Raw genomic sequence first — 26,286 nt, 5'->3', positions numbered from 1 at the left:
TTAAAATAATTGCTGTTTAACAACCAGCATGCAGAATTCCTGAAAATTTTACAATCAGCTTTCACGAGCCAGTACGAGCTACCTGCAGTACCCCACTGATTTTGATACCTAAGTCCCCAGAGGAAGTCTCAAGAAAGATGAAATGAGGAAATGCATTAAATAATTATTGGGCATGACTGGGTTTTTTGGTTTGTTCGGCATAAAGAAAAGAATTTCATAAATGAGGTGTTTCCTTACTATGTTAGATTGTGTTTTTCAAGCATGGCCACAAAAATATCTCCTACTGCCAAATGCTCATCTAGAATCTTGCCACTACCCTACCAAGAGGTGGAGTCAATGTCCCCCACCCACCCACCCACCTTGAACTTGGGTGAGCTTGTGGCTACCTGGATCAATACAGTATAGTGGGAATGGCTTCCATCCATATTTCATTTCCAAGACTAGGTCATAAAAGATGGTGTACCTTCTTCCTTGTGAGCTGAAACACTCACCCTTGAGCTTTCAGCTGCCACGCAAGCAGCCTGGCTTTCCTGAGACCGCCATGCTGTGAGGAAGCCCCAACTAGCCTAGGCAGAAGACCACATGGAGAAGCCCTAGGACTCCATGATGAGACAGAGAGGCTGATCAGCATCTAGCGGCCCCTAATTCCACTTGACTACAACTGCACCAGAGACTCTGAGCCCAAACCACACATCTGAGACCTTCCCAGGGCCTTGGAGCTACTAAAAGCCTATGAAGATTTGAGGAGGATGTCAGTGGGAGTTAAGAAAAATGTTATTAGAAACTGGAGGAAAGGGAAACCTTATGTGCTGGCAGGAAGTTTGTCACCTGCAGAAACGTGAAAAAGAAGAAACATGTGTAATGAACTCAGTGAAATAGAAGGATATTGAGAGTGTCATCTGGCTTTTTCTTGCTACCTATGATAAAACACAAAAGGAGAGAGTTGGCTGAAGAACAAACTATTACATATAAAGGAAGCAGGACCTGCTGGGCTCACAAACAAAACTGTTTCTCATTCCCAGTCTCTCCAGAGGGCAAAAAATTATCCAACTGAGAAAAGACCTCAGGCTTTTATTACCTGATTTCAAGACTTACGATAAAGCTACAGGAATCAAGACAGTGTGGTATTGGTGAAAGGATAGACACATAGATCAATGGAACAGAATAGAGAGCCCAGAAATAGACCCACTCATATATGGTCAATTGATTTTCAACCAAGGTGCAAAGGCAATTCAATAGAGAAAGGATAGCTCTTTCAACAAACAGTGCTAAAACAAGTGGACACCTAAATGCAAAAAAAAAGAGAGAGAGAATCTCAGCCCCTATCTAACTATCTATACAAAAATTAACTTGAAATGGATCATAGACTGAAATGTAAAACCTAAAACTATAAAACTTCTAGGAGATGACATTGGAGAAATCTCTGTGACTTGAGTGAAGCAGATTTCTGATATAGGAAACAAAAACACAAATTGTAAAGAAAAAGCTGATAAATGGGACTTCATCCAAATTTAAAACTGCTCTTTCAAAGACACCATTAGGAAAATGAAAAGCCAAGGAGCTACATACAGGGAGAAAATATTTGCAAAATACATGTCTTATGAAGGACTGACATCCAGGATAAGGAGATTTTTTAAAACTCTCAAAACTCAATCTTAAAAAGAAAGTCAATTTTATTACAAAACAAACAACCCAATTTAGAATGGGAAAAAGACTATCTGTTCTTCACTGAATTGTCTTTGCACCTTTGTAAAAAATCAGTTGTCCATTTATGTGTGGGTCTATTTCTGGACTCTATTTGGTTTCATTGATCTATTTTGCCTACCTTTATACCAATACCACACTGTCCTGAATACTGTAGTTTTATAATAAGTCTTGAAATCAGGTAGTGTTAGTTCTCCAACTTTGTTATTATTTTTCAATGTTGTTTTGGCTTTTCTAAGTCCTTTGCATATGAATTTTAGAATCAGCTTGTCAATTTCCACAAAAAGTCTGCTGAGGGATTCCCTGGTGGTGCAGTGGTTGAAAGTCCGCCTGCTGATGCAGGGGAGACGGGTTCGTGCCCCAGTCCGGGAAGATCCCACATGCCACGGAGCAGCTGGGCCTGTGAGCCATGGCCGCTGAGCCTGCGCGTCTGGAGCCTGTGCTCCACAGCGGGAGAGGCCACAACAGTGAGAGGCCCGCGTACCGCAAAAAAAAAAAAAAAAAGTCTGCTGAGATTTTTGATCAGGATTGCATTAAATCTATAGTTCAATTTGAGGAGAACTGACATCTCAAAACTATTGAGCATTCTGACCCATGAATGAGCTGTATCTCTCCATTTATTTAGGTCTCCTTTAACTTCTCTCAGCAGTGTTTTGAGGTTTTCGGTCTACAACTCTTGCACATCTTTTGTCAGATTTATCCCTAGATATTTCTTATTTTTGATGCTATTGTAAATGGTATTTTAAAATTCCAATTTCCAATTGTTCATTGCCTGTATATAGATATGCAATTGATCTTTGCATAATATAATCACCTTGTATTCTGCAACCTTGCTAAACTCACTTACTAGTTCTAGTAGCTTTTTTAAGATTCCATCAGATTTTTCTACATAGATAATCATGTTATCTGCAAATTTTAATTCTTCTTTCCCAATATAATGTTCTTTATTCCTTCTTCTTGCCTTATCAAAGTGGCTATAACCTCCAGTACAATGTTGAACAGAAATGGTGAGAGCACACATCCTATACCTCGCCCCACATACAAACATTAAGTCAAAATGGTTCATAGACCTAAATATAAAACTAAAAAGTTTCCTGAAAAAAGAGAAAAATTTTGTGACCCTGGATTAAGCAGAGATTACTTAGAATACCAAAAGCATAAGCCATTTAAAAAATTGCTAAATTGCACTTCATTGAAATTTAAAACTTCTACTCTTTGAGTAATACTGTTAAGAGAATGAAAACACAAGCTACAGACTGGGAGAAAATATTTGCAAGTCACATATCTGATAAACAACTTGTATTCGCAATATATAAAGAACTCTCAAAACTAATTTTTAAATGGGCAAAAGATATGAACATACATTTGTTAGGGAAATGCAAATTAAAACCACAGTGAGGCACCACTACATACCTATTAGAATGGCTAAATTAAAAAGACTGTACTGGATTGAATAGTGTCCCTCAAAAATTCATGTCCACTGAAACCTCAGAACGTGACCTTCTTTGGGAAGAAAGAGAGGAAGAGAGGAAGAGGGAAAGGAAAGGGAGAGCAGACTTCAGATCAAATATCAAATCCAGGTGGGACTGTAAGTTCCTTTGCTAAGACACCAGAAAGATATAAGGCAGTACCTTATAGAGACTTTCAAGTAGACAAAAGCCCCTCTAAGGATCTACAGGCCATGCCTCACAGATGCCTTCCAATGTACAATAAGGAGTCTAAGAATTTTAAGGGCATTGTTCTACAGTAGCCTCAATGGGAGTCCAAGATAGAAAAGGGCTTATCTTGAAGACATTTGCTATTTTGGCTTTTCTTTAACAGCACAAACCTCAATAAGATTCATAGAAAACCCACGAAGTTTTTTTTTAATAAAATTGTTCTTGTGGAAGCAGTACCAGCTAGGACTAAAAGGAACAGAGGCAGTGCAAAATGAAATGGAGCCTTTGAGTCCCCAGACTTCTATGGGTAGGAAGCAAGCTGAGAAAACCACTCAGCTGCAAGAAAGGTTATATTTTATGGGGGAAAAAAAAAAAAGGATAGTTCATACCCAGGGAGCAATACTGGGTCCTTAATCAAGAAACTGGCAAATTTACCAACAATTTGCCTGGCTGGATTCAGAATTGCTATGGACCTGTGATTGCTTTATACTCCCATTTTCTCCCTCTTTGAATGGGAGCGTCTATATCAATCATGCCCCCATTGTACGTCGGGTGTGGGAGGCAGACAGTTTGCTCTTTAGTTCACAGGTCTTCAGGTCCAGAAGGAAGGTACCAAGGAGCTATACCCAAGGCCTTGTATCTGAGGAGCCTCATCTGTACCTGGACCTGATTAGATAATAAGATCCTGGGTCTTGATATTGAGCCTGATCCTGTAATGGCATAAAACTTTTGGGAGGTCTTGGAAGGGTGCATCTCGCATGTAGGAGGGATATGAATTTTTGTGGCCAGAGAGCAGACTTGGAAGGTTATATTTTTCAAAAATGGCTGCAACAGTATTTCCCAGCCCATATGCTCTTCTAGAACTTTTCAACTCCTCCATCAAGAGGTAGAATCTATATCCCATCCCCTAGAACTTGGGTCAGGCTTTATGACTGCCCTAACCAATGCAGTACAGCAAAAATGACACTGTGTGACTTCTGAGGATAAGTCACAAAAATACCATACATTTCTGCCTTGATTTCTTAGGATTTTCACGCTTGAAACCCAGCCACCATGCTGTGAGGGAGCCCAAGCAGTCTTTGAAGGGGATCACATGGAAGGGAACCAAAGTCCTCAGTCCAATGCACTGGCTGGGATCCTAGAGCCAGCAGTTAGCACCAAGACACCCATATGAGTGAACCATCTTAGAAGTGGATCTTCCCATCTCCAAGTGAGCTGCCTCAGCTGAAGCCCCATGGAGCAGAGACAAGCTGACCCCACTGAGTCCTGTCCAAATTGCTGATTTATGAGCAAAATAAATGATTATTGTTTTCTCAAGTCACTAAGTTATGGGGTGGTTTGTTACACAGTAATGAATAAACAGAGTCCTTACCTAGAGGTATTTTAAAATAGTATAGAAAGGACCCTAGAGCCAAAGCAATATGAAAAAGATTGATAGAGGAATACTTTAAAAGGTAAAACTTCTGCATGTAAAAAAAGTCATAAACAACATTAAAAGGCAAAGTTAATAGTTAAGGACATTCACTTCTGGGTATATATACAAACTGATTGAAAGTAGGGACTCAGACATATTTGTATACCATGTTCACAGCAGCATTTTTTTTTTTTTTTGCGGTACACGGGCCTCTCACTGTTATGGCCTCTCCCGTTGGGGAGCACAGGCTCCAGACGCGCAGGCTCAGCGGCCATGGCTCACGGGCCCAGTCGCTCCACGGCATGTGGGATCCTCCCGGACCGGGGCACGAACCCGCGTCCCCTGCATCGGCAGGCGGACTCTCAACCACTGCGCAACCAGGGAAGCCCACAGCAGCATTATTCACAATAGCCAAAAGGTGGAAACAACTCAAGTGTTCACTGATGGATGAATGGATAAACAAAATGTGGTATATGCATACAATGAAATATTATCCAGCCTTAAAAAGGAAGTTCTGACACATGCTACAAGACAGAAGAACCTTGACGACATCATGCTAAGTGAAATAATCCAGTCACAAAAGAACAAATATTGTATGATTCCACTTATATGAGGTTCCTAGAATAGTCAAATTCATAGAGACACAAAGAAGAATAGAAGTTACTAATGGCTGGGGGTGGGGAATGGGGAGTTAGTGTTTAATGGGTACAGAGTTTCAATTTGGGATGATAAAAGAGTTCTGGAGATGGATGGGTGTGATGGTTGCACAACAACGTGAATGTACTTAATGCCACTGAACTGTACACTTAAAAATGGTTAAAATGAGGACTTCCCTGGAGGTCCAGTGACTAAGACTCCATGCTTCCACTGCAGGGAGTGTGGGTTCAATTCCTGGTTGGGGAACTAAGATCCTGCATGCTGTATGGTGCAGCCAAAAATTTTTTTAAAAAACCCAGTTAAAATGGTAAATTTTATGTAATGTGTATTTTACCACAAAAAAATGAAATATAATAACAAAGACAATTAGAAAACTGGAAAAATATTTGCAATATATTTGCAAACATAACTGTAATATATTTCCAGTTTTTTAAGCATGGGAAAATGATAGAAACATGCAATACCAAATAAGAAGGATGAAGAAGAGGAGGAATAAAAAATGGCCAAAAAGCACTTTGGAAATATATTCAATCTCTCAAGTAAGCAGTTTTAGTGAGTACATGGGATAATATCATATACAGCTGGTGAGTGTGTAAATTAGCATCTTTCTGGAAGGCAATTTGGTTCTATGCATCATATCTTTTTAAAATGTACCCTACAATTGCACTACTGGGAATTAATTCTAAAGAAGTAGTCAGATAAGATACAAGGACAGCAATACAAAATGGCTTATATACAGACAAAAATTTGAATCAACATAGAGATCCAAGAAGAGGGGGGTTGTAAATAAATGCTGGTACATCTATGGACTACAGTGCAACCTTTAAAAAGGATGACGTTCTGCTATATTTATTGACATGCAGAGGTGTTCATGACATATTTTAAGTGTAAAAAAATGCAGAATAAGAAGCAATATGTTTAGTATGGGGGCGGGGAGTGCATGTGTCAGAATACATTAGAAGTCTAGAAGAAATGTTAACCATGCTCATTTCTGGCTGGGGGAACTCCAGATAATTTTTTTCTTCTTTATACTTGTCTGCGTTTTCTAACTTGTTTTTGGCTATGAGCGTATATTACTTCCATCAGAAAATTTTAGAAAGACCTTTTTTTTCACAACTACAGAAAAGCACAGCTGTGGTCCTGGCTGGAAACCGAAGATTCTGTTATGAATCCCACCACTGTTCTCATCTGGGGATCTCAAAACACATCATGAAACATCTGCTGAGGTCCTGGCAGACCCTGAAGATGTCTCGGTCAAAGTCGCCTTGCCTGGGAGTCTTCTGGAGGAGAGTCGTGGATCCCCATCCTCCCACACAACTCGCTCACCAACACTCCACAGGTCCTCCATCACCTGGAGCATGTGAGCTAAGTTCCTAAGGACCCAGGTTCTCACTCTCAACCCCTTCCCTTGCCTCTCCATGGCCTTGGGCTCCCATTGGAGCACCTGCTTCATTGCTTTCTTCTGCTTCTTCATGCCTGAAGCTGGTGACACATGACAGCCTGAGTAGAGACGGTCACATCATGGCCCCCAGATGCCAACCTTCTCTGGGCAGAGTCTGATTCTCTGCTCTCTGGATACCAGAATGCTGGCGCCCTGGGAAAGCTGGGAGTTCCCATCCTGGACATCAAGGATGTCACAGGAGAAGCTTGGCTCAGGGAGCCAGAAAATGTGGTGCATCCCAGAACAGGTTCTTATTTGCCACGTGGGGGTTACAAGCTATGCAACCCAGCTGGTGACCTTTTCCTTCAACTTCTTTACCTGCGAAAGGGGTATATTGGACTTTTATCTAGCTATTCATAGAGGTGAAATAGCAACAATGATAGAAATCATAACAACAAGAATTATTTTAGCTGCTACTTTCTGAGAACCTACTATGTACCCAGGCCTGTGTGATACACTTGCAGACATCAATCAGCTAATCTTCACAATGTCACGAGATGGGGACTGAAATTGTACCCACTTGACAAATGAGGAAACTAAGGCTCTAAGAGGTTAGGTGAGCTGCCCATATCTCGCAGCTAGGAGGCAGTACAGAGTGGGCTGAAGCTTCAGCTGCCTGTCTCCCATGACCATGCTGGGACCACATTCTGCTCTGCCCTTCCTCTCCCTCCTCACTGCCCATTTCATGCCTTCCTCTGGTTTGTTTCTTCCTTTTGTTCCTCCTTCCTGCACAAACCCTAAAGTGAAGCATTGTGCTGGGCATGCAGAAGGTGCAGAGAGCAGGGGTCTGTTGACGTCTGTGCACCCTCTCAGCCCTGCTCAGTATGATCCTGTCCTCAAGGAGGCCACAGACTAGAGCTTGGAGATGTTCCATCCATCATTGTGTATAGTGGCAAAACAATGGGCTATCCATCCACAGGGGACCGAATAAACAACTCATGTGACTTGCACAGTGGAAATCTCTGCAGCCATTACCAAGAACAAAGTAGCCCCTCAGAGAACAATATCTAAGATATAGTGCTAAGTGGAGAAAGCAAGAAGAGAAGGCATTTTTTTTTTTTTTTTTTTTTTGCGGTACGTGGGCCTCACGCTGTTGTGGCCTCTCCCGTTGCAGAGCACAGGCTCTGGACGCGCAGGCTCAACGGCCATGGCTCACGGGCCCAGCCGCTCCGCGGCTTGTGGGATCTTCCCGGACCGGGGCACGAACCCGTGTCCCCTGCATCGGCAGGCAGGCTCTCAACCACTGCGCCACCAGGGAAGCCCGAGAAGGCATATTTTAAGTGAGCCCATTTGACTTTTAAAAAGTGTGTAACATCCTAATTTGATTGATTATTGTTGTGACAGTATTTTTAGTGAGGTAAAATTCACAAAACAAAATTAACCATTTTAAAGTGAAAAATTCAGTAGATTTAGCATATTCACAATGTTGTGCAACCATCACCTCTATCTAGCTCCAGAACATTTTCATCACCCCAAAAGGAAAACCCTGTTCCCATTAAAGTCACTCTCTATTCCCTCCTCCTCCAGCCCCTGGCAACCACTAATCTGCTTTCTGTCTCTTTGGGTTAACATATTCTGGATATTTCATAGAAAAGGAATCATGCAACATGTGGCCTTTTGTGTCTGGCGTCTTTCACTACTCATAATGTTTTCAAGGTTCATTCATGTCGTAGTAGGTATCAAACTTCATTCTTTTTTCATAGCTGAATAATATTCCATTGCCTGGTTAGAGCTGTTTGTCCATTTATCAGGTGATGGACATGTGGGTTGTTTCCCCCTTTTGGCAGCTGTGAGTAGTACTGCTATGAATGTTCGTGTACAACATTGTGCTTGAGTACCTGTTTTCACCTCCTTTGGGTATACATCTAGGAGTGGAATTGCTGGGTAATGTAGAAATTCTATGTTTAACGTTTTGAGCAAATGCCAAACTGTTTTCCACAGTGACTGTACCATTTTACACCCCCACCAAGCAGTGTGCAAGAGTTTCAATTTCTCCATATCCTTGCCAACGCTTTTATTTTCTATTTTTTCTTTATAGCTATCCTGATGAGTATAAAGCAGTATCATTTCCCTAATGACTAATGACGTTGAATAGCTTTTCATGTGCTTGTTGGCCATTTGTATATCTTCTCTGGAGAAATGTCTATTCAAGTCTTTTACTCATTTTTTAATTGTGTTATTTGTCATTTTATTATTGAGCTGTAAGAGTTCTCCATTTGGATTTTAAGGATATGCCTGTTTATGTATGTCCCTTCATTCAAACATTCATAATGTTTATCAAGCACCTACTATGGGTCAATCACTCTACAGTGGTAGACAAGGCAGTTAAAGATGCTTGCTTATAAGGAGCTTCTGGTCTAATAGGGAAGACAGAACAAAGGAAGCAAATAAATAAAACAAGATCTATTCAGATTGTGGTAAGTGCTAAGGAAAAAGTAAAGCGGGATGGTGTGATACATTGAGAGAAGAATTTCTTTACTCGGGGTGGCTGGGGGATGCCTCTCTCTCAGGAAGGGACATTTAAGCTGAGACAGAGAGAGAACAAAGAGCCAACCATTTGAAGATCTGGGGGAAGGGCTCCAGGCAGTGCGAATAGCTGATGCAAAGGCCCTGAGGCCAAATGAGTTTGCTATATTTGAAGAACAGCAGGAAGGCCAGTGTGGCTGGAGCACAGTGAGCACAGGGAAGAGAGACGTGTTGATAAAATAAGAAATGTGGACGGGGGCCAGACCACGTCTAAAAGCTGGACACACAAAATAGACTGTTGCAGCTTCTGGGGCAATACGGACCTTCCCTTTCTACTTTACAGATTTCTCTTGTGTTATGTTTTTATAAAAAGCAAATATTGCTTTTGTGAGAAAAATTATTATCAAGAGCAATGTATGCCCAATATAGAAAAATCTAATATAGAAACGCATAAAAAAGAAAATTAAAATAAAAACTGCCCAGATGGCCAGCCCCTAGAGATAAGCCCTCTGGTAGGGATTTTATTTCTCCTCAGAAAAGGCAACTTCATACCAAAGAGCATGCCTTCCAGCCTCTGTAGGGTTGCCCTGAAACCCTCCAAAAGGCCCTCTTAAGAAACATCCAGATCTCTAAATAGACATTTCACCAAGGAAGACATACAGATGGCCAAGAGACACATGAAAAGATGCTCAACATCACTAATTATTGGAGAAATGCAAATCAAAACTACAATGAGGTATCACATCACACCAGTCAGAATGGCCATCATCAAAAAATCTACGAACATCAAATGCTGGAGAGGGTGTGAAGAAAAGGGAACCCTCATGCATTGTTGGTGGGAATGTAAATTGATACAACCACTATGGAGAACAGTATGGAAGTTCCTTAAAAAAGTAAAAATAGAACTACCATATGACCCAGCAATCCCACTACTGGGCATATACCCTGAGAAAACCATAATTCAAAAAGAGACATGCACCACAATGTTCATTGCAGCTCTATTTACAATAGCCAGGACATGGAAGCAACCTAAGTGTCCATCAACAGATGAATGGATAAAGAAGATGTGGCACATATATACAATGGAATATTACTCAGCCGTAAAAAGAAACGAAACTGAGCTATTTGTAGTGAGGTGGATGGACCTAGAGTCTGTTATACAGAGTGAAGTAAGTCAGAAAGAGAAAAACAAATACCGTATGCTAATGCATATATATGGAATCTAAAAAAAAATGGTACTGATAAACCTAGTTGCAGGGCAGGAATAAAAAGGTAGACATAGAGAATGGACTTGATGACATGGGGTAGGAGGGCGAAGCTGGGGCAAAGTGAGAGTAGCATCGACATATATACACTACCGAGTGTAAAATAGTTGGCTGGTGGGAAGCAGCAGCATAGCACAGGGAGATCGGCTCGGTGCTTTGCGATGACCTAGAGGGGTGGGATAGGGAGGATGGGAGGGAGGCTCAAGAGGGAGGGGATATGGGGACGTGTGTGCATATGGCTGATTTGCTTTGCTGTGCAACAGAAACTAACATGGTACTGTGAAGCAATTATACTCCAATAAAGATCTATTAAAGTAAATAAATAAATAAATAAAATTAAAAAAAAAAAGAAAGAAACACCCAGGTCTCAAAAATAAAAGCTTTCAAAGTGTGTACAACCTGCAGTCCAGCATTTCCACTTGTAGAAGTGCATCTTAATGAAATAACTGGATGCTTGGACAATGTAAAAATGTTACAAGAATGGTGACTACATCGCCATTTATAATTGAGAAAACAGAAAACAGCCTAAATGCCCATTAAAGGGGGAAATGGTTGAATAAAATATGGGACATATCCATACAGGGGGACATTCCAATATTTATTGACACAGAATGGTCTTATATTATTAAGCAAATAAGTGGTTATGAAACTATATGTATGGAATGACTCCCACCTGTTAAAAAAAAAGAATATATATGTGTATTTGTACATGTGTATGTCTAAAAGTAGACTACAAAAATATACACCAACATGTTAAATTGTTATTCCTGGGTAGAGGAATTACAAGTGATATTTTTCTTTTTCAATATCTAATTTTTTCCACAATAAGTGAATATTACGTTTTACTTTCAAAACTAAAAACGAAATAACACATCAGCTGGATCCCACCTCAGGGCCTTCGCCCTGGCAGTTCGCCCTACCTGGAATATTCTTCCCCAAATATCCTCCATTTCTTCAAGTCTTTGCTCAGATGTCATTTTGTCCAGGAGCCTTCTCTCCCGTTGCGGAACGCAGGCTCCGGACGCGCAGGCTCAGTGGCCATGGCTCACGGGCCCAGCCGCTCCACGGCACGTGGGATCTTCCCGGACCGGGGCACGAACCCACGTCCCCTGCATCGGCAGGCGGACTCTCAACCACTGCGCCACCAGGGAAGCCCTCTCTTCCTTCCTAACATGCTGTATTTCCCTCTTTTCATAGGAGAACTTATCAACTTCTAACCGAATTTGTAATTTGCTTATTTATTATGTTTATCATCTATGATCTCTCACCCCTCATCCTCAGCCAAAAGGCCAGCTCCAGGAGGTAAAAAAATTTTGTCTATTTTGTTCCTTGTTGATTCCCAGAGCCTAGAACAGGGCTTGGAGCAGAATCGAGCTCAATAAATACTTGAGGAATGAATGAAATATAAACAAATGGTTTTCCTGCACGAAGACTTTAGTCCTCGCCTTTCTGGTTTTCATAAATGCTATGGATGAGATGGATCTGGCAGGCTTGGTGAGGGGCAGGTGGGAGAAAAGATGTCCTCTCCCTTTCCAGATTTCTGTTCCCGTCACTTGCCAGCGAGCAAACGTAGCTGCGCTGAGCCCTAACATAGCACCGCCCCCTGCTGGGAAATTTGAAGAACTGCAGTGCTCTGCTGTGGCCCCAGATAACATTTGAAAAATGATTAAACCTGGGAATTTGGAAAGAAACCAGGTGGAAAGGTTATGGGGATGAAGCCCCCGTGTTTCCCTCTGGGCAACCAGATAGGTCTGTGGAGGCTTTTTCAGGCTGGAAGAGGGGCTGAGAAGGAAATGGGGCCCACTCTTTCAGCTGCGGGGTCCTGAGGGGTCCTGATTCAGGCACAGTTCACCTCTCACAGCAGAAGGATTGCTCCTGATCAGAAATTTGGCCCAGACTGACCTTAATGGATATCAGCCACAATTCAGAGTCAACTCTCCAGGGATCTTTTTTTGGAACTTCTGGCTTCCCTGGAGCCAGTTCAAGTACAGGGTTTTTCTTAGGTTTTGTGTTTACCCTGTATTCTTTTTATCCAACCCACCTCACAAAAGGAGAACTTCAAATCCAGTTTTTACCCAGACTTTTAAATGAATGTGCAAGTTCAGTTACAGAAAGAGGAAATGGATTGGTCAAGTTTGCTTACTGACTTAGCGTTTTTATGGAGCAGTTACTGCTAGCCAGGCAGGGTTCTAGGTGCTGGGGATACAGCAGAGAAAAAGATAAAAATTTCAGCTGTCATGGAGTTGATATTCTAGGGAGGAGACAGATGCTTCACCCATAAATAAATTTAAATATCTAATTTAAAACTGTGGTAAAGTGCTCTGAAAAGAGAACATGGTGAAGAAGAGTAATGGGGTAGACTTCGATTTTGGGAAATCCACAAAAGAACATGATATTTAAATTTGAATTCTGCTGCCAGTAGTCAGGGGCCATTTAGGGTGGGAGGAAATTTCCAGTCTTTCAACCTTGGCAAATTATCTCCCCAGAGAAGAATTATTTGCCCATTTTAGTTAACTCTTTGCTCTACAGGATACAGTATTGCACAATGGTCTAGGATCAGAATTCTGGGTTCAAATCCTGGCTCTGCCCTCTTCTTTAGTTTCTACTTTCTTGGTTCCACAGAGTTATTACAAGGATTTAATGAGATAATAGAAATAAAGCAACTGATACAGTGCCTGGCAAGTGGTCAGTACTCAAAAAATACCAATTGTTATTGTTAAAGGCTCTGAGAAGTTCTGCAACTGAGAAACCTATTTAACTAGACTCACTCTTTTGCTATAGAAAATTTTGTTATAGAGTATTTTGTATTCCTATATATTTGAGGGGAAAACTATTTCAGTTATTTTGGAAGGAGTGGTGAGCAGACATTATTCATCATCTACCCCAGATCCATTTGCCATCTTTTTTCTTGCTAACAGAACTCTGACTATGTTCAGGATTTGGCCAAAGAGACTTTGATCTCAAAGAAAGTAGGCCAGGCTTGATGTAGACATGGGCACCTTACTTTGTTCTGGCCCATGAAGTGTATAGAGAGTCTTCTAGGGGGCTTCTGGGAAACATATTTCCTTCCCTGATAAGAAGTAGACAGGTATCTGGATCTGTGGCTGCCATCTTGGGAACATGAAAGGAAAGTCAATAGAATCATGGGAAGAACATCAGGATCCTGGTCATGTCCAGCTACCAAACAACCCTGCAACTACCAATTCCCAAACTCCTTGTTGAAAGAGAAAAACAGTCCCCCATTGGTTTAAGCTCCGGCTAATGGTTTTCTGTCACCTGCAGCCCAAAACATACCTCATGGATCCAGGGGTCCCAGCTCTCTGCTCAGAATTAAGATCAACCTGTTTTTTTCCATTTGTATTAATACTCGCTCTTTCACCCTGAGGACAGTCTCTGGGCATTGTACCAGGCAGAACCATTCCCTTCCCTGGTGCCTGTTCACCTTGTAAAACCATGACTCACTTCAGAGGCTCATTTTGGCCTCACACCTTAATTCCAGAGTGGATTCCATGATCCATCCCTCTTTATCTTCCTCATCTTTCCTGTCTATTTTTGTCCTTTGTAAAATGCCCTGCCTCCTGGCCAGGATACAGAAATATTAGCACACACTGCCCCCTAATCCCTCAGGCTCCTGTTCCCTTGTCCAAAGTCACCCAGGAGAACAGGGCAAACTTAGCTTTCTCTGTCTGACTTTTCCTGGGGAAACAGAACTGCTCCATTGTGTGTCCCAACCCCCAAATTCTCGCCTGTTCTCCTCACCACACATAACTCAAGGACCTTCTTTCTGTCTCAGAGGATATCTACAAAGGATGAATAGCAAATGTGTAGCACATGGCATGCACACACCACTCCCTTATCCGGCACCCATGGCAGACATTGCTAATCAGTCCCAGCACTCTTTCTTACTAAGCCAGGATGGCCATGCTCAGTTGAAGTTGGTAGGGGAGATCCTTAACCTCTCTGACATGGATGGTGGCGAGAGATAAAGAGCGATGTCCACCCTCAACTCAAAGAAGATTCCCCTGATGCCTGTCACCGTGATGCTCTCTTAGTGAGCCAGAGGGGACCCAGCAGGCCTGAAGCCTACAGGTAGAGGTGGGCATGAGGACCACTGACTTCAGTCCCCAAAGAACTGCATAGAAGTTTGCCCAGGCCTTTTACACATGTGTTCTGGACTCACTCCCAAGACCATCCTCAGTCCCTTTTGAATTCAGTTCCATGGAACAAGTCTATAGCAATCACCTACTATGTGCCAGGACTGAGGGTCCTGGAAAGATGAATGAATCCTGGTCTCTGTCCTGGAAGGTTCTGGAGAGACAGACTGACAAAATGATAAGCAGGTGCAGTGAATGCTGCAATAGAGCATCATTCAGCCATTCAACAAATATTGATTGAGTGCCTACTATGTGCCAGGCACAGTGCTGGGTACCAGGGGAAGATGGTGAGCAAGATAGGCATAGTCTCTACACTGTGGAGCTATAACCCAGGCAGGGAGTCAGATGCTCATCAAATAATGACAAAGAAATGCAAAATGCAACTGTGGTAAGTGAGAGAGAGAGGAGCCCAGTGCTAGCAACCTTCATCTGGGGAGTTGGGGAAGAAAGAACAAGTTAAGTAGAACAGTGGTTCTCTAATGGAGACAATTTTGCCCCCCTGCTCCAGGGGACACGTGGCAATGTCTGGCAACTTCTTTGATTGTTATGACTGGGTGGCATCTAGTGGGAAGAGGCCAGGGATGCTACTCAACATCCTCCAATGCACAGGTCAGCCCCCAACAACAACGAATTATCTGGCCCCAAATGTCAATAGTACTGATGGCATCCCTCTTTATCCCCCACCTCCAACCATGTCAGAGACGTCAAGGATGTCAGCTCATCTCCCTTGCCAGCTCCAATTGAGCATGACTGAATGAGGGAGAGTGCTGTGACTGATTAGCAATGCCTGCCATGGGCACCGGATTAGAGAGTGGTGTGTGCACGCCATGTGCCTTGTATTTGCTATTCCTCCTTTGTAGGTATCCTCAGAGACCTGAGACAGAAAGTTCTAGGACCTTGCATGGTGACATTGAGAAACTCTGATGTAGATAAAGAGGGGAGGGAAGTAGGGTCTAGAAGGATGGAAGAGTCTTTACCCTAAGAGAGTGGGAGGAATTTAAAAGTATGGGTGAAGGGACTTCCCTGGTGATGCTGTGGTTAAGAATCTGCCTGCCAATGCAGGAGACAGGGGTTCGATCCCTGGTCCGGGAAGATCCCACTTGCTGCAGAGCAACTAAGCCCATGTGCCACAACAACTATCTGGTTACACAGATGTGTTATGTTTGGGAAGATTTATTGAGCTGCAGTTTTATGATCTGTGCCCTTCTCTGTGTGCATGTCTATAAAAAGTTAAATTAGTACAATGTGAATAATACATCGTGGGCTCTAGAGCCCACGAGCCACAACTACTGAGCCCATGTGCCACAACTACTGAAGCCCATTCGCCTAGAGGCCGGGCTCGGCAACAAGAGAAGCCACCGCAATGAGAAGCCCGCACACCACAATGAATAATAGCCCCTGCTCACTGCAACTAGAGAAAGCCCGTGGGCAGCAACGAAGACCCAAACACAGCCAAAAATAAATAAATAAATATTTTTTTAAAAAAAGTATGGATGAAGACAACCGACTTCGAAAAGGTTCCTCTGGCTGCCATGTGGCAACAGTCTGTGGAGGGTCAAGGACAGGAAGCAGGGAGGCTGTTGGAGTCATCCAGGTGAGTGGTTACAGGGATTTGATCAGGACAGTTGTGCACTCCCTGCAGCCCTGAGCTGAGGGAGGACAGAAGACTAGACATGAATTCAAGGAAGAAGTTTTGAATTTTGGTTGCCATTTGGGGCTAGACATTCTAAATATTGAAGTAAGATTGTATTTAGGACTAAATGACCATAGGACTGTCTTTTACCTAAGAATGAACAGAAAAGCCATGCACAGAAAAGTCAACTTTTCATCCAAGGGTGGGCATAGGTTACCCTGAGAAGTAGGATTTATGAAGACATCGGAAGGCAAAACCCAAGTTGCATTTTGTTCAGTATTATCTCAATCCAGCCTCACAGCGTCCCATGAGGTTGGTGTTCTTACTCACCCAATTTCACAGATGAGAAAAGGGAGGTCCAGCAAGGAAGAGTCACTTGCCCTCCATCATTCAAGCAGCAGGCAGCAGAGGTGACATTCTATCTCACCTGACCCCAAGCATCCCTCCTTCCCCAGAGCCAGGCCAGGAGACAGCAGGAGGAAAAGCAGAGGGTGGTCGGTGGACTTCAGCACCCCTAACCATCCTCAGACTCTTCACTGGCAGGGAACCCATCCTAGTAATAATTCTCGAGGTCAGTGGTTCCCAACCTGGGATAATTTCCCCCCACAAGGGGACGGTTGGCCATGTCTGGAGACATTTTTGGTTGTCACCATCTGGGAGAGGGTTGCTTCTGGCATCTGCTGGGTGAAAACCAGGGATGCTGCTCAATGTCATGCAATGCCCAGGACAGCCTCTGCCCCATAAGAAAGAACGATCTGGCCCCAAATGTCAACAGAGCCAAGGCTGAGAATCCTGGTCCAGAATCAAAGCCCTGTGAACACCCGTGGCTATGTCAGGAAGGCGCAGGGGCCCCAGCCCTGCCAAGCTGTGTGAGCTGAAGACATGTTGAAAGGTCCTTCACCCAAGAACCCCAGGTAGGATGACTAATGAGCTGGGAGCGCGGCCTTAACACAGCTCCAGAGCGGGGCGTTAGTGACAGTTTTGGCTGTCATGATGCCACAGTTTCAGCAAAGGGGACTCAGACAGGCAGGCAGAGGAGTGTGGAAAAGCTAGTGGGGGAGGTCGGGGCAGCAGCTGTTGCTGGAATCTGGGCCTCACCAAGAGGAACAATGCTCCCGGAATGCCAGGCACGCCACCAAGACAGCTGAGCCTGCGGGGCGAGCAGGCGTGGGCAGCGGGCATCTGAAGGGCACCAGTAAAAATGGAATTGTCTGGGTGCCTCAGTCCCCCCACGCAGGCAAGGCAGATGACTGAGGGCTAAAAATACCAGGAGAGGAAAAGCCACCCGAGGGTTGTCTGGCTGCCTGGGACCGGATCTGACCTCTGGGCTCCCTGGAGGTGGTGAGAGCTGGGACCTGGATCCCGAAGGCCCAAAACTGGAACAGCAGTGAGGAAAATTGCAGTGGTGGAGTCTCACATTCAGGGTTCAAATCTGCCAGGCACTAGCAGTAGCAGTGAGGCCCTGAAGTGTGACTGCTCTCCTCTGAGCCTCAGTTTCCTCATCTGGAAAATGGGTCTAACACTAGTGCCTCCCTCACAGTGTTGTGAGCATGAAATAAGATGATGGGTAAAGCTCTTAGGTCAGTGCCTGTCACACAGGGAGCTCTAGATAAGTGGGACAATAATGATTTGATTTCTCTTGGGACCTCAGTTTGGTGAGCTCACGATACAGTGGCTGGGTGGTGGCCCCAGTGGGCAGGCCTGCTTTCCCCGGGGCCTTATTACCTACCCCCAAGGATCCAGCACAAGACTTAATGTCCCCTCCAGGCCCAGCACATGCCTGCTCACACTCAGACAGCTCATGTGTGTCCTTCCTACACCATGAAGTTGTCACTAAAGGCAGGAACAACTCAACAACTCAAACATGTCCAAGCGTCACAGATCATCTTCCCCCAAGAGCTCTGCCCGAGGGGCCTGGAGGGTGAGGTTGGGGCTGGCGTAGGAAACGAGGCTGGAAAGGTAACCAGTAATAACTCCCCCCCCACACACACACACATGCATGCGTGCACTCGTGATGCACATACTCTGTGCTGAGCCTGGCACCACGCAACGCCATTCACACGAATTGCATGAGTGACTAAATGGATGGTACTTGGGACAGTGCCTGGCACAGGGCAAGCACACAATAAATGTTAGCTGCTGTCATTAGCATCACAATGATCTAGTTTTACTTTAAAAACAAGCTTCTAAGGCCAGCACTATTGTTTCCCCCATTTATAAGTAAAGAATCTGAGGTTCAGGGTAGTTAAGTCACTTGTCCAGGGCCCTACAGTCAAGGAAGTGAAGAAGCTGACCTGGAACCCAGCTTTCAATGGACCCTGATGTACCATTCTGGTACATCAGGGTCAAGTGGTAAAATATCTGAACTATTGGACCAAGGAGGGGAGAGTCCCCCCTCAGGCAGTGGGGAGCCACTGAGAGTTCGGGAACATGTACAGCTCATCATCAGAGCTGGGTATGGGGGGAAAGTATTGGAGTGGGGGGTACGTGGAAGGCAGGGGTGGAAAGGCAAGAGAAGAGCAGCCTCAAACAAATCAAGATCTACTATCATAGGCCAGACCTGGGGCAGGACGTAGGGGAAATGGATTTGCAAGACCTGACGGGGCAGAATAGATAGACTTTTTTGCCAGTGGGGCAGAATCAAGATGGCTGAGGATTTTGGTCTGGTCGTTTTAATTGACAAAGAGTTTGGTAGAGCGAGAAGAAAGAATGAATTCATGCTTGAACATACTACCTTTTTTACCCCATCTCCCTGGACACGGCCGACAGCCAGTGCTCTAGAATAAAAGCTGACATTTACTGAACACTCACTGTGTGCCCAGAGTGTTCTAGCACTTTGCAAGTATGAGTTAAGTCATTCAAACCTCACAAGAATGCTGGGAACACCTGGAAATAAGGACCTCTATTATACGCGTTTCACAGATGAAGAGACTGAGGCACAGTCTGCTGATGCTGCTTGCCCAAGTTGTACACAGTACACAGTGGGTGCCCCATCACTGTGGCTGCCCCATCTCTGCTGGGCACAAAGCTTGCCTACCCAGGTCTGACTTGTTGGAAAAGCCACCTTCCCCACTTGGTGGCTCTCGCTGACACCTGGGGGCCCTGACACAGCAAGATAGGCGTTATCACTTGGTGACAGAGCCAATCAGCCAGCTGGCTTTGGGAAGGCAGGGCCTGGTATGCCTTTGTTCTGTTGGGAGATGGCTGACTTCACCACCCGCCTTAAAGGGGCATCACGCCCAAGGCAAGGCGACCCGCTAAACCAGTTTGCTTCCAGTGATATCACAGTGAGCACATACATGGCACTTTCCTGTGCCAGGTTCTGTCTTAACTATTCACGTGTTACTAGATTAACTTTTTAATTTACTGATATTAATGTATGTACTCATTTGATCCACTGAAGAGTTTTATAAAACAACCATACAGAGAAGAGCTTCCTTTTTACCTTAGAAGGGATATAAAGGCTTAGACTTGAATTCCAGGAGCTAAAGAGAAAAAAGCACTTACAAAGGAAACAAATTAAAAAATACCCCCCACCGGAGCTGGATTAAAACCTTTACATGACTCAACAACAGCAAAGACGCCAACTCCCACCACCTCATATGAAATGCAAGATAAAAACAGTATGAAATGGTCAAACCAGCATAAAAACATCTCGCGATGTTCTGATTTTCCCTGGGGTGACTATTTTAATCCTTTAAAAAAATATATCTAATCCTTTCCAAAAAAAGTTTGTTGGGTTTTCCTTTGTTTTTTTTGTCAACACCACTGCTCAGCTGGTGCTCTGAGCGCGTATTAAGTATGTCCGCTGCAGGACCTGGCTCTGCCACCAGCCTCTCGCTTGGCCACAGATGGGAAGACATGCATCCCATCCCCATCAGTGAGGCCAGGGTGGAGGACTTCTCAAAAGGTTTCCAAGGCGCATCGTGGAGTAGAAAGGTCCAGGTGGCTTGTGTGTGTGTGTGTGTGTGTGTGTGTGTGTGTGTGAATATCATTAATGTGAAAAAGTATATTAGTATGTGCATGTATGTGCGTGATATATTAATGCAAAAACTGTATATTTGTGTGTGCAAATGAGAGCAGTTGAGAGAGTGAGAGAGAAGGAGAAGCCGAGATGCAATGCTGAAATAGATCCTGGAACAGAAACAAGGGCAATGGTGGAGAAACCAGTGAAATCCAGATGAAGTCTGGAGTTGAGTCAATAGTAATGCACCAACGTCAGTTTCTTAGTTTTGACCAATGTCCATGGTAACGTAAGATGTTAACATTAGGGGAAACTGAGTGAGGGGGACATGAGAACTCTGCAACTTTTCTGTAAATCTTAAAATTAAAATTTTATTTTTAAAAAGTCTGGAAGGAATTTCCTGAAGTTCTAGAATGGCAAAGCTAATCTCCAGTGCTAGAGGTCAAAAAACAGTTACTTGTGGGGGGTGTTGACAGGGATGCGGCTCCGGGAGCTGGGATGTTTTGGGTCTTGACGTGGGTGGTGGTGACATGGTATAGGCATATGAAAAACTCACCGCACTGGGCACTGAAGAGGCATGCGCCTTATTACAGGTGTATCTCAATGTTTAAAAACCAAAGAATTAAAAATATAGTCAAAAAGACTTTACATCAAACCACAAACACTGGTTCCCTCTGGGAGGATTTGGCTGAAGTGACAGAAAGGAAGATTTTTAGTCAAAATATTTCTGTAGCATTTCAAACTGTTTTATAGTAAGAATGTATTATTCACATTGTACTAATTTAACTTTTTATAGACATGCACACAGAGAAGGGCACAGATCATAAAACTGCAGCTCAATAAATCTTCCCAAACATAACACATCTGTGTAACCAGCACCCAGATCAAGATACAGAACATTCCCAGGGTCCCAAAAGACCCCCCAGTTACTGTTTATCTCAAATTCCAATTTAACTGGGCATTCTACATATATATATATATATATATATATATATATATTTTTTTTTTTTTTTTTTGGCTAAACCTAGTAACCCACCCCTAGAGGCCCCTCACAGTTACAAACTCCCACTGTTCTGACCCCTAACAGCACAGATCCATTTTGCCTGTTCATCCATATATTGTTTTGAAATTTAAAATGTTAATGTTTACCTTAGAAAAATATGAGGAGCAGCGATCATCAGCAAAGTGGGAATCAAAGGCTTATAGGAATCCAAAGTCTCCTTACCCATCTCCTCTCATTCCAAGCCCCCTTTTGCCCACTGAAAACACAGTCAACCCAGGCAAAGGTGTTGGATCCAAGTTCAAATGGGGACTTTGACCCTGAGACACTCCATGTCAAGGTTCCAAAGGGTCAGTGGAAAAGGACTATTCTTCCTTCAAGGCCTTCCCCTCCCCCAGGTTAGACCACGTTTTCCAGGCCTGGGGAAAGGTGTTCCCAGGTCTAACAGCTAAGCACCCCAAAACGATCACAGTGGCTAACATTTATCTAGGGCTCGCAATGCTCTAACCTATTTGACCCTCATGACCACCTTATGAGGCGATGCTGTTATTTTCCCCATTTTACAGATAAGGAAACAGACTCAGAGAGGAGGAAAAAACCTGCCTGAGATCACACAGCTGGCCTGAATTCAAACCTTGGTTTATCTGATTCCAAAACCCTGAGCAGTCACACTAGGCCATCTCAAGGAGAATCAAAAGCAAATATTCTTCCTGTCCTCAATCTGGCAGATGACCAATTCCTGGGACCTGGGGTTTGTAGGCTGCAGCCCCCCCGTTCTCTGGCTCCTTGTTTCCAGCATTGTCAAGGAAAAGTCTGATGCCATTCATATTTTTTCCACAGGAGCCTGGAAATGTGTCAGATTTTCTCTTAATCCTGGGAGTTTGTGAATTTTGCCAGGATATACCTTGGTGTGTGTTCTTTTCCTCATCCATACCACATGGAGCTTGGGAGTCCTTTCAATCTACAGATTTCGTTCTCTCCTCAGCTGAAGAAAATTTTCTTGTATTACTTGTTTAGTTTCAGCCCCTCCTTCTGGAATATTTATGGTTTGCATCTCTTCATTATTTTCCTCCAAGATATTCCCTGCACACCATCTTCCAAACCACTATGTGGATTGCAACAGGGACCCTCCTTGTTGATAATTCATCTAGTTAAGTTCTTAGTTCAGAAATCAGGTCTTAAAGTTCCAGGATGTCATTTTTGGGTTTCACTGGTACTTCTCTATGTTTGTTTGTTTCAGTTTTTGTTTTATGTAGTAAGCCAATACGTGGGTTTTAAAAAACAATCAAATTAACACATTGATACATTTTCAAAACAGAAGATTATTGTGTCATAGGCAGTTGAACATAAATTCTTACTTTTCTCAAATTGAAGTTTAGTATGTATGGCTCTCCCCTTACCCGAACGAAGTTTTATTGACATACATCAGGCCTTAAGAACAGGACCCTGCACAAAGGGGGGCACCAATAAATATTTAAGTAATTCATGTCCTTTGAAACTGGGGTCAAAATCATTCTTGCTTAAAAATAGTGTACATCTATTTGCACTACTTATATTTTTTCCCTCTCCTCACGCCTTTTTAAAAAATTGTCAATGGGTAATTTTTAAAATTACCATTCAATAAAATTGACCTTTTTTCATGTACAGTTCCATGAATTTTAATACACTTAAATTTTATTGTTGTAATTAATATTACTCAGCTGTTGCTCTGTTTCCTCCTGTGCTCACTAGATGTGGGGGGGCAGTATAAAACTCTCCAGAAGTGTCCATGTCCTAATCCTTGGAACCTGTGAATATGCTACCTTACATAGCAAAGGGGGCTTTGCAGATGTGACTAAGAATCTGGAGGTGGGGAGATTACTCTGGATTATCCAGGTGGGCCCAATGTAATCATAGGGGTCCTCAGAAGACAGAAAGGAGGCAAGAGGATCAGAGAGGTTGAAGTCAAGAGACTGGAGTGATGCATCCACAAGCCAAGGAGTGTGGGCAGGTGTTAGAAGCTGGAAAAGGCAAGTATGGATTCTCCACTAGAGCCTCCAGAAGGAATGCAGCCTTGCATTTTCAATTTCTGACCTCCAGAACTGTGAGATTAATAAATTGGTGCTCTTTTAAGCTACCAAATTTATGGCAATTTTTTTTTTTTTTTTTTTTTTTTTTGCGGTACGCGGGCCTCTCACTGTTGTGGCCTCTCCCGTTGCAGAGCACAGGCTCCGGACATGCAGGCTCAGTGGCCATGACTCACGGCCCAGCCGCTCCACAGCATGTGGGATCTTCCCGGACCGGGGCACGAACCCGTGTCCCCTGCATCGGCAGGCGGACTCTCAACCACTGCGCCACCAGGGAAGCCCATGGCAATATTTTTATAGCTGCAGTAAGAAACAAATCCACTAGGTTTGTTTTCTGATTGTTCTAGAATTTGCTATTCTGATTGTTCTGCCCAATGTTCTTCTCTCTGGCTTCTGTTCAGGTGGGCAGTTATTTTTCTCTTTGGCTGCATGGAACTTAGGTCTGGTTAATGGACACTTCTTAGCTGTAGGAATCCCACCAGCAGTAGAAAGCTCTCAGGCCCTGTGGGACTGTGTTCCCAGGCAAGGTGCCTTAGCCAAGCCAGCCTTGAGGATAGAGAGGCCTCAGACCACCCACGAAGCTCCCTCCCCCGATGCAGGTTGAGGTTGATGCTGAATCGTACCCCTGAATGTCTACACAGACCCAAACCCCAAGTCTTCCCTGATTGCCACTCCCAGGGCCTTGTCCCAGGGCTCTGGGGGACTCCCCAATGCTGGCCCAGCTCATTGACCAGAGGGAGTATTTGGGTCTCCAACAACAGAACCTAAGGTCTAACCCAGCCTGTGGGCCCAAGTCCTGGCAGCCATGTAACTCCATGCCCTACTGAGGCCACCATGTTCCCAGAATTTCCCTGACATACGCAATCTCACTTAATCCTCTCAACAGCCTTATGGGGGTTTGTGTACTATTATGGTCTCCATTTTCCAGATGAGGAAACTGAGGCCCTGAGAGACTTATTACCCTGATTGAGACCCCACACCTCTAGCTATGGAGCCAGAACTCTCCCCCCAGCACCTTCTCCCAAAGGCTCAGTTGAATAAAATATGTTCTCAGAGGGCCCAGCTATACGGATGCCCTTCAGGGGCACCACCCACCTCTGGAGGGCCTGAGCCTATCCTCACCCCTGAACCAGGGATCCTCCACCCTCACCATGCATTCTACACATCCGCTGTGGCTGCAACAACCTTTTTGCTTGGCCATTTATAGCTACTGACTGCTCGCACAAGCGTTTTAACAAAAATCCATGGTGTGCCTATTAGTTAGGGAAACATTTATTCTGGTGTTGTCAGAGAAAAGCTCTTTTTGACCTGTCTGTGTGCACGTGCATGTGTGTATAAGTCTGTGTGTAATATGTGCCTCTGTGTATGTGCACGAGTGCATGGGTGTGTTTTGGTCCGCACACAGACGTGTGGGCATGTGTGTGTGTATGTGTGTGTGCCCACTCAAGTGTGTGTACCTGTGCTTGTGCCCATACAGGAAAACACATTTTTTGTTATTAAAGATTCTGTTAGAAGAGGCTCCTGGGAAATTCTAACCCATGTTAGAGAGGTAAAAACTCCCACCGTTTTTTTTTTTTTTTTTGGTCATGGCAATAAATGATTCTTGGGTTTGCACCCCCAAAATTGAAAAATTTTTTTCACCTGAGAAAGGAAGTAAGTGATCACTGCCATTTACTGAGGACCTGCCTGGGCCTTATCGCCACTCACCCTCTGGAAAATCTCATCAGGAAGGTTTTCTTTATGTGCTCAGAGAGGTAGAGTCACTTGCCCAAGGTCACACAGAGCCCACCAGTTCAAATGCAATTTTGTCTGACTTCCAAGCCTGAGGGCTCAATCACTCCACTCCATTGCCTCAAACTGCCTAAGGTTGAATGAAAATGTTCTAACAATCCCTACTCAGGCCCTTGGCAAGGAAAGCAAAGTCTGTGTGACTTGTTTATTAACTACTTTGTTCATTCCTGGGGGCCAAGGATCTTCCAGTTTTCTCCAGCAACATCCACAAAGGTTTCAGCACATCAGAGTAACTGAGCACATATTTGTGGATTGATTTGGTTGATAGGATCTCATTCCGGGGCGCTGCCTGCGGTTCTTGCCCCTGAATCAGATTGTCCCTGGCATGGGCAGCCCGGGGGCTGGCTAGACCAAGGGTCTCCCTGCTGGGAACTCCCTATTACTCCCCTTGCTTCTGGAATGAAATCCCAAGGCCATACCACATGATCTGCCCTGCCCACCTTGCTGGCCTCACTTCGTGCCCTGGCCCACACTCAGCTCCAATCACACGGTCCTTCTGCTCCTCAAAGATTCCCAATCCATCTTCCTCTGAGGCTCTTGCCATCCTGTGGCCAGAAGCACTCTCCCCCAGTCTCTGCTCGGTACTACTGCCCGGCACTACCCACCTCTCTATTTCATCTCTCTGTAATATGTGTCACTACCTGAAATTCTCTGGGTTGTGCATTTGTTTATTTTTATCCATCTACCCGTTGCACACAGCATCATGAGGGTGTAGAGTTTGTCACTCGGCGGCAGTCTCCCACACTAGCTCCGTGCATGGCGCAAAGCAGGCTACACAGAGTGGGTGACCGCTGGCCCAGCCATCGGCCCTGGGGCCACACCACCAGGGACAGGACAGCTGAGAGAATGTCCTGCTTCTTAGAGGCGTGGACTCTGGAGCCTGTCACCCACGGCCACTAAACAAGGCCATGACTTGATTCCAAGCCCTGACTTCTCACTCCTTGGATCCCAAGGCTGCCTGTGAGGTCACAGGAGGAAAACCATCCTGAGGGAGATTAACAACCACAGCGCCTGGTGTTCTGAGAGCAAACGGCCTTTCCCAAGGCCCTTTAAAAGCTTGGACTCTGGAGGCA

This window comes from Mesoplodon mirus, assembly GCF_964341445.2.
Source record: "Mesoplodon mirus genome assembly, chromosome: 13".
Lineage (NCBI taxonomy): Eukaryota > Metazoa > Chordata > Mammalia > Artiodactyla > Ziphiidae > Mesoplodon > Mesoplodon mirus.
This window is presented reverse-complemented; position numbering follows the sequence as displayed.